Source organism: Lactuca virosa, chromosome 5 (genome assembly GCF_052849685.1).
Source record: "Lactuca virosa cultivar CGN04683 chromosome 5, Lactuca_virosa_CGN04683_v6, whole genome shotgun sequence".
Classification (NCBI taxonomy): domain Eukaryota; kingdom Viridiplantae; phylum Streptophyta; class Magnoliopsida; order Asterales; family Asteraceae; genus Lactuca; species Lactuca virosa.
Window position 1 is genome coordinate 322,500,858 of NC_136430.1, and position 6,998 is coordinate 322,507,855.

The window sequence follows — 6,998 nt, forward strand, 5'->3', positions numbered from 1 at the left end:
TCCAACAACTATTTTATTATAATAGATTTTTTTAAATAAATAGTTTTCATATTAATAAAAAACAATATTAGTTACAAATAACATTATATTAAAAATTACAATACATTACAATATTCAAAACAATCATCATGATTAAAATTAAAAAATTATCTAATAATTTACTTTTAAACTATTTTTTTCTTGAATTTAAAGTTTTGAGGAATTATATGATACATTTTAATAAAACAATATGTTACCGATATTTGTTTGAATAAATTTTTACGATTTTAATAAGTTTTAATTAGTTTACAAAATAACAAACTAAATAGATAAAAGACACATATATTAGAATTATAATACTACATTAATAGAAATGTTCTATATGAATAGTGTAGTTTCAGCGGTTTTGAATTTGGTCACGCCATTTTTTGAATTTGTCTCTTTTACTCAATTTGATTGTTTGATCTCAACCACTCAACATCCCCGCGTTAGGTTTCTTATTCATTTTTCTTCTCTCACACACTCAACACCCCCACAGTTAGGTTTCTTCTTCCGTTTTCTTCCGTCAATGACACACATCTTCAATTCAACCTCTGCGTCAGCAATTAAGCGTGTGTCGTTTCCACATGGCTTCTTCTTTCTCTTACTTTGTACTTTGTTGTGTGTTTCTTTAACATTACTTCTTTGTTTCCAATGATTTTGGAGTTTCACTTGATGTAGAGATTTCGGCCAACGCGATTTTGGGCAATTTCGATTACGGAGCCAATATGTATCTGTGTAAGCTATTTTTTTCATTCTTAGAAGTAATTATCGGTTTCACTTTTGGTTTAGTTGTTTTTTGTGTTCAATTTCTTTTATTGAGCCGGTATGTTCTGACTTTAATTTTAGTTGATATGATCTTTCTGCCTCGGTCTCCGATCAAAAGCAATCGTCTCTCTCTCTCTCTCTCTCTCTCTCTCTCTCTCTCTCTCTCTCTCTCTCTCCTTATTCTATGTCAAACACACACCCCCCATTGTTTTCTTACTATTTCGTTTGGTTTTTGGTTCCACCGGTGGAGAGGAAGGCGGTGACAGAGCACGTTGGAGTCGGTGAAGGACAAAGATGCTATTGTCGGTGGCGGCGGTGACGAATGAATTGATTGCTAACGGTCATCCTCTACCCACTCTATAAATCGAGTTTCGTTGGCCTCATCAGTAAAGAGTGGCGATTTTAGGTACATCTGCTATCCCCTCCTGCTTTTTCGTTTACTTCACACCTCTTCCCCAATTTGATTTTTTGTGTTTTACTTAACTGATCATTATGGGAATTTAGTTTTTTTTTTTTTGTGTTGTGCAGAGGACTTGATTCCATGAATCATGAGGTATGTTTTCATGTTTTCAATTTAAGATTCTCGAACTTTGAAAAGTTGGTGTTTTCAAAATAACCAGTTTTTTAATCAACTGGTTATCTGATTTTGATAATGTCATGCTACAGGTGCATTGCTAAATTATAACACACGATTACAAACACTCGATAAGTTGGATTTCAAGATTTCATACCACCTCTTGAGCCCAATCTTCAACTTTTGAAATTAATAATATCAAAACACACGCAATTTTCCTTCGAAAGTTAATATAATTTAGAAATTTGTGGAATTAAATAAAATCAATTACATTATTTTTATGTATATATTATTTACCATTAAGTAGAGATTATACATTATAACTTCATTAAACAATTCTTTTAAATAAAAATAAATTCAAATTAATATGATTCAAGATATATGATTTATCTGCACATTAGTAATTATTGATAAGTTAAAAGGTTTAGGAGTTTCAAATTAATATGATTCAAGATATATGATTTATCTGCACATTAGTTTGGATCACCTTATATATATATATATATATATATATATATATATATATATATATATATATATATATATATATATATATATATATATATATATATATAATAGACGAATTCTCGTGCGTTGCGCAACGTAGGTTAAAAAGATATTGTTAAAACGTTGAAAAATATATGTTTAAAATTATTATATATGTTATTGACATTAATATTATTTTTAACAATTTCTATGATTGATTAATTTAAATTTTTACTTATGCGATTATTTTCTAATTTCAATAATGATGTTTATTTAAAATACAGTTTATTTGTCGTTAACGTTATGTAATTTATAAATTGATGTTATTATCATTTAAAATTATTGTTCTTCAGTTTTAAATCACTTACTATTATTAATAAGTTAAAGAAGACTTTTAAGAAACACTTAATATTACTATTAAAATGTGAAACATACACTAAATAATAAACTGATAAGATAGACAATCTGCATTTCAAAAGAGACTTGCATAGATAATATGACATATCCATAATTTTTATAATTTGATTTTATTATTTATAATTATTGTTCATTAGTTTTAAAACCACTTATTATTATTAATAAACGAAAGAAACTTTTAAAAGACACTTATTATTATAATTGAAATGTTAAACATATACTAAAAATATAAAGTGATAAGATAGACAATTTGCATTTTAAAATAGACTTACATGGATACTATGGATAATATTGCATATCCATGACTTTTAATTAATTATTACTTTGAAGCAACACAAACATACAAACATATATACAATATTTAATAAAATATTATCTATATCACTTTCCATAACATATGATCGATAACATGAATCTAATCGAATTTACATTAAACTTTCAACCACAACACACAATGATTGTCTTAAAAGAATACTTAAACCAAGAAAATTATAAAAAAAGAATTAGTATATAACAAACTTACAAATTAAAAACTTTAACATAATAACATGGCTCGCAAAGTGGTCCAAAGCCCTCAAACCAACACAAAACCTTTAAACTAGTTTTCTTTGTGAATTTTGTATGTGATTTTTATTTGTATGTCTACTCAAAGAGAATTGCATTATTAGGCTATCCATTAATTGCTTATTAAACAAATTATATAAGTTATAGAACCTTTCATGATGTGTGATTAATTACTTTGAATGTGAAAATGTGTGGGGGTTTCAAATACATGAGGTGCTTGGAAATTAGTGTGGGGGTTTCAAATGCATGAGGTGATAGGAAAAATCCCTCATTTATAAGTATAGTATGTGATTTGTATGTGTGTGTCTACTCAAAGAGAATGACATTTTTATAGTAGACTATCCATTAATTGCTTATTAAACATATTATATAAGTTATAAAACCTTTCATGATGTGTGATTAATTACTTTAAATGTGAAAATGTGTGGGGCGTTTCAAATGCATGAGGTGCTTGGAAATTAGTGTGGGGTTTCAAATGCATGAGGTGATAGGAGAAATATCTCATTTATAAGTATAGTATGATATATATATATATATATATATATATATATATATATATATATATATATATATATCAGAGTATAGAACTATAGATATAGGTATAGACAAGGTTGTAGAACTCGCTACTCGGTACCTGTTCGACCGACTACTAAGTAGCGAGTACTCGGGTTCGGTAATTCATGTAGAAATATTTTTAGGGAAATTATATATGTCAAAATTATAAGTTAAAACCATAAGTTGATTGAAATATGTAATAAAATTAGTACATGTGAATACACAAAAACTAAAAAACACACAATGGTCTCACTTCGTTTATACTTAATGAAAATTTAAGATATATATGTAGTAATAATCACATGTGTGTGTTAAATAATAAATCATTAAGTATATTATACATATTAATCACCGAGTTGGTCGAGTTTTACAACATTGCTCGCTTCAGTAAGAGGTCGATCGAGGAGTACTCGGATTCTGGAACTCGCCTAGGTAAGAGGCCGATTAGGGAGTACACAGCCGAGTAATCGGCCAACTCGACGAGTTTTACAACACTGGATATAGATATATAAAGATAAATATAGATATAAATACATACAAACATAGAATCATAAGATTTATACACACACGTGTAATCATAATTTAATATGGTAATACTTTGTATGTTTTGTTAAAATTATATATTTTATTTTGACAACAAAAGCAAAAGCGTCACCAAGCGCCCTTAGAAATAAAAAAATGGTTGTGATAGGTTAATAATACAATAAAAAATATATTCAATTACGAACTCAATCATTACCATGGAGAGGCACAAGAAATGGGTGCATGAAAAACAGGGTCTTCTCGCAAGCAGGTTAACGTATTTAGAAAATACACGACAACACGATTCCAAGGATAAAATTTTGCAGGAACCCGAATTAATGCATGAGAGATACGCCACTTACAATAAATAAAGGTCTGTCGCACACAAGAAGTTACAACGTTAAAAAGTATGAAGAAAGCGGTTGACTTATAGCTACAGTCACCAAAAGAAGAATCGTAGTACTTATCAAAGCATAAATTTTGAGACAAAGAATGTATAAAAAGGAGTTGGTACAAAAGAGTTATGAATTTTGGGGGTTATAAAATATAATGCTAAAAACAAAACTTAATATTAGCCAAAACACCCAAAAAGAAAATCGTAGTATACGTCAAGACCTACACTGCATGTCACACATGGTGCACACTGTGACACCCAGATCCGTCAGGATATTAATCACGTGGCACGATTAGAAGAGGATACGTGACATCCTTCAAATGGATCCACACACGCACCCTACGTGACGTAACGCACGACGCACACACCCAAAAACTTGCTATAAATAGCAAGCTCCAATATTCAATTTCACACACCTCCAAACAATTACCTCTCTCTTTTTCTCTCTCTCTCTCCCCCCATCCCTCTCTCGATTTTTGTGCCTCTACCTCCCACACAATTTTTGAGTCCCAGCTTCTCGATTCTACCCTACGTCATCAATAGTTCACGCTTCAAGGGTGATTTCACGGCCCCACTTTTACAGTTTTCGAATCTTTTACCGGGAGGAGGGGATACATGTCAAACTAGTACTGATTTTATAATTATTATTACCTATATCGCATTAGTGATAAAATCATGCCTAGTATATTAGGGTAATATTATGCGCGATAGATATCATGTCAAACTTTTATGAATAATATTATAAGTTGTTATGATGCTAACTTATCTACTTGTAAACATGGAAACCTGATCGTTACGTTGGCCGAACTTTTAGGGAACATTATACCTGGCTGTTGCCCTAGCCAAACTATTGGATAACTTAGTACCTAGTAGTTACTATACCCAATACATCTAATTAAAGAAACCATTCATGACTTAGTATTTTATATATATATATATATATATATATATATATATATATATATATATATATATATATATATATATATATAATAAGTAAAACTTAACATAACGACAACACAAGATATTGTTGGATTAGGTCTTTAAGCCCATAACTATAATTGGTATGTACTTGACCCGAGAGTAGCATGATCCATTTTGGTTTGCATTCACCAGGGCAAATAGTTAGGATGAATATTTTAGAAAGAGATTATTTGTGATTTATTAATGTATTATAAGTATAATATAATAAATTGAGAAGTCATATTATTTAATTAGTATTGATCAAGAATTAATTTGGAATTAATTTAGTGATCAAAAGAGACCAATTAAATTAACGGGGACTGATAATGTAAATCAGTGATACATATGGTTTGGGCTATTGATCCATGATGGACTAAGTTTATATAAGTTTCCATGAAGAGTTAGTCCATATGAGTTATTGATCATAAGCCTAAGTGTAAGAATTAGGGTTTTCATATGACTCTTGGAATTCTACACTATATATGTATTTCCCTAAGCCTAAAATCGGACCGATGAGAAAATAGGAAGACCTAGCCGATTTTGTGTCTCCAAACCTCTCTCTCATATTCATCCAATTGTTCATGGTGTCTTGTGAACCGTTTGAGGCATCACAGTTGAGGTGCTAAGCTCCTGAAAGGCCAAATTCAACAAGCTACAACAAGAGGTAATATTCTAACTAGTTTTATGTTGCAAATGTCAATTGTATGCTAGTTGTAGGCTTCATGCTTTGGATAATTTTTATTGCATGTATAACTAGAGAAAACTTAGATCCAAAGCATTAGGGTTGTATGTGCACCATAGAGATGTTAGAGTACATAAAACCCAACAGTGGTATCAGAGTCAGTTTGTTTTCTGTTATATAGATACATTGCTTAATTGTTCAAAGCTGGAAAAAGTCGAAAAACTGCACTCTGAAAGAGGGACTCGACGAGTCCATACATGAACTCGATGAGTTTATAGTGAACTCGACGATTCCATAATCTGACTCGACGAGTCGGATAGCTTGTTTGCAGTTTTTCGGGGTTTTTGGCCAGAATTGGATTTGGATCATTACCCTAAACTGTTGTGTATCATAAAATCTGTTTTTTCTGATATGGTAATGGCCATCCTCATCCAATTAAAAGATAGTTTTCAATTTTTAAGATAATTGTTAGTTTGAAACTATCTTGCTATAAGAGTTGTATTAGGTAAAATTGGTGAAAGATAAAATGGTTATTTTATAAGTTTAAAATTTGATCTAAATGTTTTTGAAGAGTTACAAAACTTGTCTTTAAGTTTTGGAATTCTAAAAGGTTTTAAGGAGTTACAAAATTAAGTCCATAAGTTATGGAATCCAAAAGTTTTCAAGAGTTTCATAACTTGCCCTTAAGTTATGGAATATGAGAAGTCTCATTCATGAAAACATTAACTCTTGCAATTGAAAGGTTTCATAAGATGCAACTCTTAGTTTCATAACTTAAAATTTAATTAAGTTGTTTTAATTTGAATTTTTATATTTAGAACCTTGAGGCTTTGAATAAGGTCAAATTACACCTTTATGGATTTCATTTAATTAATTAAAGCGTTTAATAAAAAGAGATTAATAAATCCATAATCACATGGTTCAAGTTTAATTAAATTAAGAGTATAGTTTAATTAATAGATTCAACCACAAAGTATTTTAAAAGTTTAAAATACACCCTTATACTTCATAAAATTAAAAGTTTAATATATTATATATGTATAAGTAAAAGGTCA

The 6,998-nt window shown here is 29.7% G+C and overlaps 1 long non-coding RNA gene across 1 annotated transcript; it reads left to right on the forward strand.

Moving 5' to 3' along the window:
• Nucleotides 1-646: 646 nt before the first annotated feature.
• On the forward strand, nt 647-1,605 carry LOC145111609 (uncharacterized). Its single transcript, XR_013710332.1, has 3 exons — nt 647-1,192; nt 1,315-1,339; nt 1,453-1,605. It is a non-coding gene; the product is annotated as an uncharacterized LOC145111609 (long non-coding RNA).
• Nucleotides 1,606-6,998: the final 5,393 nt, after the last annotated feature.